This window comes from Chlorocebus sabaeus, chromosome 5 (genome assembly GCF_047675955.1).
Source record: "Chlorocebus sabaeus isolate Y175 chromosome 5, mChlSab1.0.hap1, whole genome shotgun sequence".
NCBI lineage: Eukaryota > Metazoa > Chordata > Mammalia > Primates > Cercopithecidae > Chlorocebus > Chlorocebus sabaeus.
The window spans coordinates 42,989,004-43,004,455 of NC_132908.1; the positions used below are offsets into that span (position 1 = coordinate 42,989,004).

Below are 15,452 nucleotides of genomic sequence, written 5' to 3' on the forward strand. Positions count from 1 at the left end.
CAAAATACAGGATTTCATTCTTTTTTATGGCTGAATAGTATTCCATTGTGTATATATACCATATTTTCTTTATGCATCCATCTGTTGTTACATACTTAGGATGATTCCATATCTTGGCCATTGTGAATAAACATGGGGGTGCAGATGTCTCATCAATATACTGATTTCATTTCCTTTAGATAAATATCCCATAGTAAATTGTTGGATCACATAATAGTTCCACTTGCAGTTTTTGAGGAACCTTCACACTGTTCTACATAGTGGCTGTACTACTTTACATTCCCACTAGCCACGTTTAAGTGTTCACTTTTCTCCATATCATTGCCAGCATTTGGTATTTTCTGTCTTTTTGATAGTAGCCATTCTAAGTGGAGTGAGATGATACCTCATTGTGGTTTTGATGTGCATTTCCCTGATGACTACTGATGTTTGAGCTTTTTTAAAAAATGTATTTGCTGGTCATGTGTCTGTCTTCTTTTAAGCAATGTCTATTCAGGTCATTTGCCCATTTTTAACACTTTTTTTTTTTTTTTATTTTGCTGTTGAGATGTCAGAGTTCCTTGTATATTCAGACATTAATCCTCTGCTGGATATATACTTTGCAAATATCTTCTTCCATTCTGCAGGTTGTCTTTTCACTCTGCCAATTGTTTCCTTTGCATTAATATTAATTTTTTAAAGAAAAGTAACTTAAATGCTTGAGAGTATGGAACTAAAAATATGGTATATTCAAGCTGGGTGTGGTGGTGTATGCTTATAGTTGCAGCTATCTGAAGGCTGAGGCAGAATAAGATGGCATAAACCCAGATGTTTGAGGCCAGACTGGGCAACACAATAGCAAGACTTAGTCTCTTTTTTAAAGAATGGTATATTCAATTTGGGGAATACCATACAGCAGTTAAAGACAATGACCTAGATGAACAATGGTTCTCAAACTTCAGTATGCATCACAATCACTTGAGGGACTTACTAAAAACAGCTGTTCCCCACCCCCATGGCTTCTGACGCCTCAGGACTGGAGTAGGGACCTAAGAATTTGCATTTCTCCCGAGTTTCCAGGTGATGCTGATGCTGCTGGTCTGAAGATCACACTTTGAGAAACACTGAACTATATACCTATCTGTCTATCTCCCCATCCTCATAAAAATATGAAAGCTAGACTGGAAGAAGACACATTGAACCCTTTGCAGTGGCTGTCACTAGCAAGGAAGAAAAAGAAATTAGTGGGATTTGTAATTAAGTGAGAATTTATGGAAGTATTACTTGTTCCCAACTTTTAAAAGCAATATGAGGACTAAGCTCTGATTTTTAAACTTGCCCAAATTCCTACCTAAGGGGTCTAGGGAATCACACCCTACAAACCATAAATTCTCATCAGACGGGTTTTATTTGACCCTACATATTGTGACTTACTTTTCAATCTGACTCTGGCATAACATTACGAGACAAGGAAAAAATATTTAGCTCAAAATATATTTCCTTGTCATACCTTGAAATTGTCATGCAAAGTCTCTTGTGGGAAAAATCCACATTCTACAGAGAATCCCCTTTTCCCTTTGTTTTCCCTCCTTCCTTTCCAGATCCAGGAGATAATCAACTAAGACGCAGGCACCCTTTTAGGTCTAATAAGAAACATTTTACAACCTGCTCTCTCTCTCTCTGAAGTCTGCTGAGAGATTCCTCTGCACCATAAAACCTGGTCTCTACAATCCTTTATCTTAACCTGGACATTCCTTTCCATTAATTCCAAGTCTTCAGATAAACTCAACCAACTGTCAACCAGAAAATGTTAAAATTTACCTATAGCCTGGAAGGCCACACCTTGAGTTGTCCCGCCTTTCTAAACCAAACCAATGCATTTCTTAAATGTATTTGATTGATGTTTCATGCCTTCCTACAATATATAAAAGCAAGCTGTACCCCAACCACTTTGGACACATGTTCTCAGGACCTCCTGAGGGCTGTGTCACAGGCCATGGTCACTCATATTTGGTTCAGAATAAATCTCTTCAAATATTTTATAGTTTGACTCCTTTCGTGGACACATATATAAACTTAAAACATGAGCAATATATCAAAATCTTAATACGAGTATGGGGAGCTGTCATTGTACATTTCAAATATTTCTTTTTTAAAAAACATACTATAGTCAAAACAAACAGGTGACTGGAAAAATATTTACAGACTAAAAATGTAGGACTACTGCTCTTAATATACAAAAAGTTCCACAAATTCATAAGGAACTGGAAGCAACATCACAGAAGAATAAGTAAAAGAAGTCAATGGACACTTGCAAAAGAAGACATCCAAATGGCCAAAAAACATATGAACTATTTTCTTTTTTTTTTTTTTTTGAGACGGAGTCTCGCTCTGTCGCCCAGGCTGGAGTGCAGTGGCGCAATCTCGGCTCACTGCAAGCTCCGCCTCCCGGGTTCACGCCATTCTCCTGCCTCAGCCTCCCGAGTAGCTGGGACTACAGGCGCCCGCCACTGCGCCCGGCTAATTTTTTCTATTTTTAGTAGAGACTGGGTTTCACCATGGTCTCGATCTCCTGACCTTGTGATCCGCCCGCCTCGGCCTCCCAAAGTGCTGGGATTATAGGCGTGAGCCACCGCGCCCGGCCATGAACTATTTTCAAACCTCACTAACCTTAAGAGAATAAAAACTACAATGAGATACTACATCTTTGCTCTCAATATTTGAGAATTTTAATCAGCGATCTCATTTGGAAAATCAATGTTTAAGTCATTAAAACTTTTTACATCACTTATTAAATATGAATTATTTTTAGTTCACTTTAAAGTACAATTAACGTATAATAAGCATCAGCAATTTGAAGCGTACAACTTAATGAACTTTCAGAATAGTCACATAACCACAATCACGATCATGACATAGAACATTTCAAACATCACCAGAATCAATCCCCTAATGTTCCTTTGCAATACATTTCCTTCCCTAACTCCCACTCCTGGCATCCACTGATCTGCTTTCTGTCCTGAATTTTGTCTTCTCCAAAAATTTTTTAAAAAATCACATAGTATGTCATCTCTCTTTCACTTAGCATAATACTTTTGAGATTCACACATGTTGCCGAGTCAGTAGTTAGTTCCATTTTATTGCTGAACAGCATTTCATTCTTTCAACGTATCACTGTCAATTTATTCATTCACCAGTTAATGGACATTTGGGCTGTTTTAAAATTTAGGCTGTTATAAGTAACACGTATACTCAAGTATACATCCTTGAGTGAAGGTATATGCCTCTGTGTGATTTTTTATTTTCATATTATAGGTACACAATATAATTTTCATTTTCTTCAAGATTATAACTTACCTTCAAGATCTGTATATATGAATTAATATTCACAGGTATAAATGTTAAAATCTATACACACATATTCTTGTTCCTAATCTTATGTTATCATTCTATGCTTGAAAATTTATAACATATTTCTAATGCTAGTATCTACTGTTTGCTTCCTTTCTGAATGCCATTTTTTCAGCTTGATTGAGGTATGACTGAAATATAAAAATTGTATATATTCAAGGTGTACAAAATATGATGCTCTGATAAACTTGGCGCGGTGGCTCAAGCCTGTAATCCCAGCACTTTGGGAGGCCGAGACGGGTGGATCACGAGGTCAGGAGATCGAGACCATCCTGGCTAACACAGTGAAACCCCGTCTCTACTAAAAACACAAAAAACTAGCCGGGCGAGGTGGCGGGCGCCTGTAGTCCCCGCTACTCGGGAGGCTGAGGCAGGAGAATGGCGTAAACCCGGGAGGCGGAGCTTGCAGTGAGCTGAGATCCGGCCACTGCACTCCAGCCCGGGCGACAGAGCAAGACTCCGTCTCAAAAAAAAAAAAAAAAAAAAAAAACTTATACATTCTAAAATAAGTACTACATTCTAGGTAATTAACATATGCATCATGTCACACAGTTTCTCTCTGAAAAAGAAGGTAGGAATACTTGAGATAAGATACTATCTTGTTACTGTGGCAATAATTTTAAGGACTGTAAAACCGCTAGGGCTGGGCGCGGTGGCTCACACCTATAATCTCAGCACTTCGGAGACCGAGGTGGGTGGATCACAAGGTCAAGAGATTGAGACCATCCTGGCCAACATGGTGAAACCCTGTCTCTACTAAAAACGCAAAAAAATTAGCCAGGCAGTGGTGGGCGCCTGTAGTCCCAGTTACTCGGGAGGCCGGGGCAGAAGAATCACTTGAACTCAGGAGGCAGGGGTAGAAGTGAGCCGAGATTGCACCACTGCACTGCAGCCTGGCGACAGAGTGAGTCTGTATCTCAAACAAAACAAAACACACACACAAAAAACAGCTAATCCTGATAAAAATGCAGGAAAACAGGCAATTCAGTGGGGATGAAACTGTGACCTGCTACAATTATTGGGGAATGTACATCTATAGTAACTATTACAAATTTTAAATGCAAATGTTCTTGACACAGAAACCCCAGATTTGGGATTCTAGTCTATATAATTAACAGCGTCAGTTAACAAGAATATATGAACAAGATATTAACTTAAGGCTTAACTATAGTGTCAAAAAACCGAAAACATCTGAATATCCATCCATTCTGTGAAACTGTTGAGTAAATGAGGCTCAGTAGTGTAGGAGAATATTGCCTAATATTGAAAGGAATGTGTTACAACTCTATCAACTATTGTGAGGAAAAGCTGAAATATTTTCTTAGATAAAAGCCAGATGCAAAGTAATGTGCATGAAATAATTTCATTTTAAAATACAACCACCACCATCCTAAGCATGTATGTGCATTTTGCATTTGAATGTACACGTAAGTAGATGTGAGTGGAAGGATACACACCAGCCAAGAACACTAATTAGCTCAGAGAGAATGTAAGTAGAAAAGGGTGAGAATACTATTTTATTATTTTATTGTTTTTGTTTGTTTGTGTTTTGAGATGGAGTCTTGCTCTGTCACCCAGGCTGGAGTGCAGTGGCATGATCTTACCTCACTGCAACCTCTACCTCCCAGGTTCAAGCAATTCTGCCTGCCTCAGCCTCCCAAGTAGCTGGGATCACAGGCACCTGCCACTACATACAGCTAATTTTTTTTTGAAATACATTTTTAAAAACACAATTTTTAGCCAGGTGCAGTGGCTCACACTTGTAATCCAGGCACTTTGGGAGGCCAAGGCAGGCGGATCACCTGAGGGTGGGAGTTCGAGACCAGCCTGACAAACATGGAGAAACCCCATCTCTACTAAAAATACAAAATTAGCCAGGCATGGTGGCACATGCCTGTAATCCCAGCTACTCGGGAGATTGAGGCAGGAGAATTGCTTGAACCTTGGAGGCAGAGGTTGCAGTGAGCCAAGATCACACCATTGCACTTCAGCCTGGGCAACAAGAGCGAAATTCCATCTCAAAACAAAACAAAACAAAAAAACAAATCCAGAAAGATTCAAAAATCTAAACTTTTAAATCTAGAAAATATCAGAGAAAAATTAAAAAGCATACTTCAAAAATCTTGGCACATGTCAAAAAGGTCACATGCTGAATGATTCCATTTACATGAAATGTCTAGTTTAGAATAAGTAAATCCATAGAGACAAAAAACTAGAATAGTGGTTGCCAAGGGCTGCAAGTGGGGAGGAGCAGGGAGTGACTACTAATGGGTTTCCTTTCTGGAAGATGAAAGTGTTCCGCACAGAAACAGTGGTGACTGGTGATTGTACAACTTTGTTAATCCAGGGCCTGGGCCAGGGACGGGCCAGTGCAAGGGCAGGGCCAGGGCAGGGCAGGGACAGGGTGGCACAGGGCCAAGATAGGGCAAGGGTGGGGCCAGGGCAGGGACAAGAAAGGCCACGTAACCGTAGGGCAGATCCAGGGCAGGGGCAGGGCAGGGCCAGGCCGAACGCTAAGGCCATGGCCAGAGCAGGGCCAAGGCAGAGGGAGTGCCATGGCATGGCAGGGCCAGGGTAGCATAGGGCCAAGAAAATTCCAGGGCAGTTAGGAACCAGGGCAGGGGCAGGGCCAGCGCCAAGGCACGGCCAGGGCCAGGGCAGGGCCAGAAGCAGGACAGGGCCAGAGCCAAGTCAGGACCAGAGCCAAGTCAGGGTCAGGGCTATGGTAGGACCAGTGGCAGGGTAAGGGACATAGCAGGACCAGGGGCAGGGCCACGGGCATGGTCAAGTCAGGGCCAGGGCCAAAGCAGGCCCCTGGAATGGGCAGTGTTGGACAGGGCAGGGTAGGTCCAGGGTAGTGCAATGCCCAGTCAGGGCTGGGCCAGGACAGGACCAGAACTGGGGCAGGGTCAGGGTCAAGGCCAGGGCAGAACCAGGGCAGGGTCATTGCCAGGGAAAAACCAGGGACAGGGTCACAGCCAGGGACATGACAAGACCAAGGCCAGGGCCAGAAGTAGGGCAGAACCAGGGCCAGGGCAGGGCTAGGGTAGCACAGGGCCAAGGCAAGGCAAGTGTAGAGCAAGGACTAGGCCCAGGTGTGGCAGGGCTGGGACAGGGAAGTCCAGAGCCAGAGCAAGTTCCAGGACATGGACGGTGCAGGGTCAGAAACATGACAGGACCAGAAAGGGGCCAGGGCAAGGGCAAGGCCACAGAAGGACCAGGAAAAAAGCATGACCAGGGAGGGACCAGGGCAAGGGCAGGGCCAGGGCAAGGGTAGGGCCAAGGCAGAACCAGAGCCAGGGCAGGCCAAAGGCAGGGCCAAGGCAGGGCAGGGCCAGGGTAGGGTAGGGCCAGGGGAGGGTGAGGGCAGGGCCAGGGCAGAACTAAGATAGCACAGGACCAAGGAAGGGTCAGAGGAAGAATAAGAGAGCACAGGCCCAGGGCAGGACTAAGGAGGGGCCAAGGCCAAGGCATGGCCAGTGTGGGGCCTGGGCACTGTCAGGGCCAGGGCCAGGCCAGGACCAACACAGGGCCAGGTGCTGACCAGGGTCAAGCCTGGGCCAGGGACAGGGCCAGAGCAAGGGCAGGACCAGGGAGAAGGCAGAACCACGGATGGTGCAGAGCAAGGGCAGGGCCAGGGCAGAATCAGGACCAGAAGAAGGCAAAGCCAAGGCCAGGGCATGGCAAGAACAGGGTAGGGCAAGGCCAGGGTAGGAGAAGGCCAGGGTAGGGCCAAGGCCAGGTCAGAACCAGGTTAGGGCAGGGTTAGGGTAGCACAGGGCATGGCCAAAAGCAGATCAGGGCCATAGCAGGGGCAGGACTAAGCACAGGGTCAGGGCAAGTGCTGGATCAAGGCACGGTGGGGTCAATATATGGCCAGAACAGAGGATGACAAGGCAGGTCCAGGGCCATGCCATGGACAGGGTAGGCCCAGGGGCAGGCAAGGGTACGGCCAGGGAGAAGGCAGGGCCAGGGCCAAGGCAGTGCCAGGGCAGTGCAGGGTGAGGGCAAGGCCGGGGCATGGAAGGGCAGGGAAGGACCAAGGAAGGGCCAGGACAGGGCCAGGGCAGGGTCAGGGCCAGGACAAGGGTACGGCCAGGGCCAGGAATATGGTAGAACCAGGGCTGGGCCCAGGCTAGGACGCACAGGGCAGGGCATGGCCTGTGCAAGGCAGGGCCAGAGCCAGGCCATAGAGAAGGGAGGGCCAACACCAAGGCAAAGTCAGGGTAGTTCCAGGGCTGAGCAGGGTCAGGGCAGGTCCAGAGTTGAGGCAGGGCTAGGACCCAGGCAGGGCCACGACAATACCAGGGCAGAAGACAACAGGACAATGGCAGGACTGGGCCATAGCAGTGCCTGGTCAACTCCAGGGCAGGGCTAGAAGAAGGACAGGGCCAGAGCTAATGCTCAGGACAGGCACAGGCCATGGCAGGAAGCACCAGAGCAGGGACAGGCCAAGGTTGGGGCAGGGCAAATCAAGGCCAGGACACTTTCAAGTCCAGCTCTGGCCCTGCCTTGGCCCTGGCCCCTCCCTGGCCTGACCTTATCTCTGGCCCTGCCCTATCCATGCCCTGTGTATTTCACCAATGTTTCATAACCAGAATCCTACAAGGAACTTAAACAAACTAATCAGCTATTTTTCTGCATTTTTAGTAGAGACAGGGTTTCACAATGTTGCCCAGGCTGGTCCCGAACTCCTGAGCTCATGCCATCCACCAGACTTGGCCTCCCAGAGTGCTGGGATTACAGGAGTGAGCCACTGTGCCAGGCCAAGTATTTAACCTCTTTATGCCTGTTTCTTACATTTGGAAAATGGGAATGCTATAAGCACCTAGTACATAAAGTTACTGTGAGAATTAATACCTCACATATATACATATTTATATAGTTATACTCCTAAGACAGTACCAGGAACAAAGAAAGTACTGGTTAAAATCTAGTTATTAGTAACTACTACTATCGTTATTATTATTACACATTACATAGTATACATAGTATTACTACTATTATAGTTATCTTAAAAATATAAAATAAAATTTTTGAATGATATTCTAACGTAATCTCTCCTGCTCTGCCCTGGCCCTGCCCTGGCTCAGCCCTAGTGCTGGCGCTGCCCCAGTCCTACCATATCCCTGGCCCCGACCCCTCCATGGCCCTGTCACTACCCTGGCCCTTCCCATCTTTAGGCCTTACCATGACCCTACCCTGGTCCTGACCCTGGCCCTACCACGATAGAACAGAGAAGAGGTAGGGCAGAGCCAGGGAACGGCCAGGGTAAATAAGGGACAGGACACGTCCAAGTCCAGGAAAGGGCCATGGCCATGACAGAGCCAAGGCGAGTCTTTGGCAGGGCCAGGTTTCAGGCCAGGGCCAGGGAAGGGTCATGGCAGAGTCACCATATGGCCAAGGTCCAGGCCAAAGCCAGGGCAAGGGCAGGGTCAGGTCTGCATGAGGGCAGGGCCAGGGCCAGGGATATGGCAGCACCAGGGGCAGGGCCAAGGCCAGGGCTGTGCCAGGACAGAACAAGAGCAGAACAGGGCAGGACCAGAGCCACACCATAGAGAGGGCAGGGCAAATGCCAAGGTAAGGCCAGGGTAGTGCCAAGGCTGAGGCAAGGTCAGAGGAGGTCCAGGACTGAGTCACGGCTAGAACCAAGACAGGAGCAAGGCCAGGGCAGATCTAGGGCACAAGCAGGGCAGGCTAGGGCAGGGCAATAACAAGACCAGGCCATGGCAGGGCCAGACCAAGATAAAACAGGGCACAGGCAGGGCAGGGCCAGGACCATGACTGGGGCAGGACAAGGATCAGGGTCCAGGCCAGGGCAAGGGTATGGCCAGGGCAGAGGTAGAGCCAGAGCCAAGGTCTGGGCAGGCACAAGGCAGGTCCATTGCAGGGCCAGGATTCAGACCAGGGCCAGAGCAGGGCCGGGGCAGGGCCGGGGCCAGGACCAGAAAAGGGCAATGTCAGGACCAGCGCCAGGGCAGGACCAGCAATAGGACTAGGACCAGGACAGGGACAGGATCAGGACTAGGGCCAGAATAGCATGCCAGGGTAGGGCCAGGACAAATCAGGGCCAGGACAGGTTCGGGCCCAGGACCGAGCCAGGATATGGTCTCAAGCAGTGAAGGGCAAGGGCCACAGCCAGGGTCCATGCCAGTGCCAGGGCCAATCCAGGGTAGGGACAAGGCCATGGCCTGGGTAGGACCAGGTTCAGGGCAGGAGAAAAACAAGGGCAAGGACAGTGCAGTTTCTTGGCACAGCCAGAGACCAGGACAGGATCAGGGCAGGGCCAAGGCAGGCTCTGGGCTGTGGTAAGACCAGTGACAGGGCTGGGGCTAGGACAGTGATAGGGCCAGAGTCAGGGCAAGGATCAGAGCAGTGCAAGGTGAGGGTAGGGCCAGGCATTTCAGTGTCAGGGTCAGGGCCAGGGCAGAACCAGGGTAAGGTCTCAAGCAGGGAAGGGCCAGGGCCAGGACAGGTCCAGGTCAGGGCCATGACAGGACCAGGGGCTGCGTTAGGGCCAGGGCAGGGACAGAGCAGGGAAACAGCCAGGACCAGGGTAGGGACAGGGCCGGAAATATGGCAGGACCAAGGGCAACGCCAAGTCCAGGGCTGAGCCATGACTGAGTCAGGGCAAGGCATGGTATGGCCAGTGCAGGACACAACCAAACCCAGTCCACAGAGAGGGCAGGGCCAATGCCAAGGCCGAGTCAGGCTAGTGCCAAGGCTGAGGCAGTGTCAGGGCATGTCCAGGGCGGGGCCAGGGCCAGAACCGAGTCAGGGCATGGCCAAGGCAGGGTAGGGCAGGGCAATGGTATGTCCAGGTCAGTGCCAGGACAGGGCAGAACAGGGCAAGGCGATGACGGGGGCGGGGCAAGGCAGGGACAGGCCTAGGCAGGGCCAGGTCACCTCAGGGCCAGGACACCTCCAAGTCTAGTTCAGGGTGAGGGCAGGGCCAGGGCCAGGGCAGTGGCAGGACAAAGGCCAGAGCCAGGGCCAGGTCTGGGCTAGGGGCAGGTCCAGAGCAGTGCCTAGCCAAGGCTAGGGTGAGGGCCAAGGTAGGGCTAGGGCAGGGTCAAAGCCAGAGTAGGGAGAAGGCAGAACCAGGGCAGGGTGATGACACAGCCAGCGCATGGCAGGGCAAGGTGGTGCCAAGACCAGGGGCAGACCACTGCCAGCTCAGGCCAGGGAAAGGCCAGGGTGAGGGCAGAGCCAGGAAATGCTCTGGGTCAGGGCTAGGACCAAGGCAGAGCAGGGCCAGGGCCATGGCAGAGTCCGGTTAGGTCCCTGGCAGAGCCAGGTTCCAGGCCAGGGCCAGGGCAGCAGCAGGGGCAGGGCCTGGATAAGAGCAGGGCCAGGGCCAGGGCCAGGGCCAGGGATATGGCAGGACCAGGGTCAGGGCCAGGGCCCGGGCTGGGCCAGGACAGGGCCAGAGCCAGGCCATCGTGAGAGCAGGGCAAAAACCAAGGCAGGGTCAGGGCAGATCCAGGGAGCGGCCAGTGCCAAGTGGGATCAGGGCACAACCAGAGCAGGGCAATGGCACCACTGAGCCATGACAGGGCAAAGTCAGTGTCAGGAGAGGGCAGAACAGGCAGCACCATGGTGGGGCCAGGGCAAGGATGGGCCAAGGCAGGGCTGCAACAAATCCAGGCCAGGACATGTCCAAGTACAGGTCAGAGCCAGAACAGGACCAGGACCATGACCATTGGCAAGGCCAGGGCCATGACACGACCAGGGTCAGGACAAGGGCAGGGCCAGAGCCAAGGCCTGGCCAGCATGGGATCAAGGAAGGTCCAGGGCAGAGGTAGGGCCAGGGCCTGAGCCAGGGAAGGGCCAGTACAAGGGCAGAATCAGGGCAGGGACAGGGTAGCACAGGGCCAAGACAGGGCCAGGGTGGGGCCAGAGCAGGGCAGGGTTGAGACAGTCCAGGTAACGGTAGGGCAGGTCCAGGGGCAGGGGCAGGGCAGTACAGGGCCAGGTCCATGGCAGGTGCAAGGCAGAGTCAGGCCCATTGCCAATTCACTGACCCTCCCTACAAGGCTCCTACCTCCTGGCCACTGCTGTAGGCCTGCCCCCACCACTGTTGCTGCTACCTCTGGCAACTACCACCCCTAACCCACCCCCCCACTGCGTAAAGTTCAGCCCTGGCCACAGCCACCTGCCCTCCTAGCGTGGCTGCCCTCCTACCACTCCAGCACACTGCAGTCTCTGTCGCCACCACCAAGCCACAGTGAGGCGAGCCATGGTGTCGCAGGCTCCAGGTGTTTCCACCTCCTCCTGGCATGGAGCAGTTGGGTGGGCAAAACCAGAAAAGCCTAGAGGAAGATGCAGGGGTGGTAGCGTTAGAGCCTCACCTTGTCATGCCAGCCACTGGGTGGCAGGGGCCAGTTTCAGCAAAGGCACTCACACCCACCCTCCAAAGTTCAGCCTCTCCTTTTGACCCACACTGGCCAGGAACTGGGGCATGGTGTGGGTGTTGGAGACGCCACAGCCCCCAGCTCCCCACTCCACAGGAACTGCTGGGCCAACGGGGTTGCACTCCTCGGGGAGTAGGAGCAGCAGAAACTCAGACCCAGCCAACCCTCCCCACCCAGGTGCCATATCCTGTTCCCAATGCCTCCACACACAGGGCCCTGTCCCCTATGGTGTCCGCAACTCCATACCTGGGGGTGCCAGGCAGTGTCTGCGGCACAGACCCAGAGTGCATGGGCCCAGGAACCATGGCGGGTGTGGGGGCTCTGCCATGCTCAGGATTCCCACGGAAACACTGTGCACCTGCCGCACTCCAGTATGAGTAAGAGTAGGTCGCCCTCTGGAGTGTGGAGTCCAGGGAGAGGAGAACCACTCCTTCCTTGGATGCCACCACTGTTGCTGCCACCTCTGCCGACTGCCACCAGCAGCGCAGCCCCTGATAGCACCCAACTCGCCCCTCTCCACAGGTAGTCCTGCCCTTAATAGCATCCCCCACCTCCACCCCACAATGCTGACAGCAGCGTATATCCGATAGTGCCCTAACCTGTCCCCCTCCATGGGCAATGCAGCCCCAGAGAGGGCCCATAACCCACCCCCAACCATGGGCAGCGCAGCCCTGTATAGTGCTACCAACCAGTACCCCCAACGCAGGCAGTGACACCCCGGATAGTGCCCCTAACCCACCCCTACTGTAAAAAGTGCAGCCCCGGATAGTCCCTGTCCTACCACTCTGGTCGTGCTGTAGTCTCTGTCGCCATCACCACAAACCACAGTGAGGCAAGCCGCCAGGGCTGCAGGCTCTAGCACCCAGCAGCCTGGCCTGGAGCAGCTCTTGCTGATGGCTCCCTCCTACCACTCTGACCATGATGCTGTCTCCATGGCCATGTTCTTTGACTACAAAGGAATAAAACTAGATATCAATAAGAAAAGAAATTTTGGAAACTATATAATCACATGGAAGTTAAGCAATACACTTCTGAATGAATGACTAGTTGGCCAATGAACATACTAAGATAGAAATTCAAAAATTTCCTGAAACAAATGGTAATGAAAACACAATATACCAAAACTTACGATATGCAGAAAGCAGTACAATGGCAGAAACTTTTTTTCTTTTTGTACAATGGCAGTACAAAAGCAGTACAATGGCCCACCATCCAAACAGAAGAAAAACTTCAAATGAACAATACATCTTAAAGAACTAGTCAAGTAAGAACTAAACCCAAAATAAGAGAAGAGATAATAAAGATCGTAACAAAAATAAAATTGAAATGAAAAAAATACAAACGATTAAACAAAAAGTTGGTTTTCTGCAAAGCTAAACAAAACTGAGAAACTTTTAGCCAGCCTAAGGAAAAAGAGAGAAGACTCAAATGAAATCAAGAGATAAAAAAAAGGAGACATTACAAGTGGTACTTCTAGAAATTCAAAGGATCATAACTGGCTATTATATGCCAATAAACTGGAAAGCCTAGTAGAGATTGACAAATTCCTAGACACATACAACCTACCTAGGTTAAACCGTGAATACATCCAAAATCAGAACAGATCGGTAACAAGTAATGAGATTGAAGCCATCAGAAAACGTCTCCCATTAAAGAAAAGCCCAGGAATTGATGGCTTCACTGCTGATGACTTCACATCAAACATTTAAAGACCCAGTTCCAATCCTACTCAAACTATTTTAAAAAACTGGAGAGAATACTTCCACAAACTCATTCTATGCGGTCATTACTACCCTGATACCAAAGTCAGACAAAGACATCAAAGACAGAAACTACAGGCCAATATCTTTAATATTGATGCATAAATCCTGAACACAATACCAGCAAATCAAATTCAGCAAAACATTATAAAGATAATTCATTATGATCAAGTGGGATGTATCCCTGGGATGCAAGCATCATTCAACACACAATGTGATACATCATATCAAACAAATAAAAGACAAAAACAGTATGATCATGTCCATTGAAACTGAAAAAGCATTTGATAAAACTCAACATCCCTTCATGCTATAAATCTTCAAAAAACCAGGTACAGAAGAAACATACCTCACCATAATAAAAACCACATGAGAGAGACTCACAGCTAGAATTATATTCAATGGGGAAAAATGGAAAGCTTTTCCTCTAACATTCTTGGAACATGATAAGGATGCCCACTGTTACCACTGACATTTAACACAGTACTGGAAATCCTAGCTAAAGCAATCACTGCAGCCCCTGATACGGCCCTCAACCCACCCCGCCCCTGCCAACAGCAGTGTAGACCCCCAAATAGCGCACCCAACACACGCAAACCGCCCCCCTCCCTGCACCGTGGGCACTGCAGCACCCCATAGCGCCCTCAACCCAAACCCCCCGCCCACACCGGGTAGTGCAGGCCCAGATAGAAGCCTTAACCCACCTCACTGCTGCCGTCAATACAGTCTCGGATAGCGCCCCCAACCCGCTCCCCACCGAGGGCAGTGCAGCCCAGGATAGGGCCCCCAACCCACCCCCCAGTGCAGGCAACACAGCACAGATGGCACACCCAACCAGCCACCCAAGATGGGCAGTGACGCCTGAGATAGGGCTCCCAACCCACCCCAGGCCGCGGGCGGTGCAGCCCTGGAAAATGCGCTTACCGATGCCTTTCTATGCTCTGGACAGCTGCAGTGTCGTTCCCTGCCACCAGCCGCAGCGAGGCGAGCCAGTGAGGGGAGGCAGGGCAGTGAGGTGAGTGCCAGCAAGGCCATCCACAACCCCGCAGGCTCCAGCCTCCAGCGTGCAGCAGCCTACTCCAAACTGGGAATGGAGCAGCTAAGAAGTCCCACACAGACCAGGCTGGAATAGCGCAATTTCCCACCTGAGCATGCTTTATATACCGAGATTGTAAAGTACATGTTCTGATTGGATAAGAGGAAAACCGCTAGGCCTACTTTGATTGGACTTTATCTTAACATTCTGATTGGCTATCCTAAGACTCGCTCTCATCCAATCAGAACATGAAGATAAAGTCCAATCAGAGTAGGCCTAGTGGTTTTCTCTCATCCAATCAGAACATGAAGTCCAGAAACCTGGCTTGCGTAAGCTCAGTATATAAAGCATGCTAACGGGGAGTATCACCATTGCAGGCTCTTCTCCTTCAACTGTAGGTGTTTCTTAATGGGTACCTTAGAGAAGGCTGAAGCGGAGTCACACGCATTACTCTGGAGGCGGGAGACTGTGACCACAGGTTTTTGCCTTTGCATGGCGTGTGGCGGCGATGGAGAGGCGGCTGGCAGCGAAAGCTGTTCCCTGTTTGGCAACAGGAAAGGAGGAAAGGGGAGGCATCTACCACAGGCTGGAGAATACAGCCTGTGGGACTGTGGCTCGCAGCACCCCACCTCCCTCTCGCCTCGCCTCGCCCCGCCTCGTGCTTAGTGCCTTGCCTCGCCCCTCGCCTCAATTGGTGGCAGCTACGGACCCTGCAGCCGGCCAGAGCGTAAAGGCGATAGGGTAGGTGCTCTATCTAGGGCTGCACTGCCCATAGCGGGGGCTCATTGGGGCGTTGTGCCGAGCATCACTAGTTTAGGTGTACCAGGGTGTTATTTCGGGTGCCCGCAGGCG

At 50.4% G+C, this 15,452-nt stretch overlaps 1 pseudogene; it reads left to right on the forward strand.

Moving 5' to 3' along the window:
* LOC103233516 (SHC SH2 domain-binding protein 1-like) overlaps positions 1 to 15,452 on the forward strand; it is a 632,774-nt pseudogene that overhangs the window by 344,749 nt on the left and 272,573 nt on the right.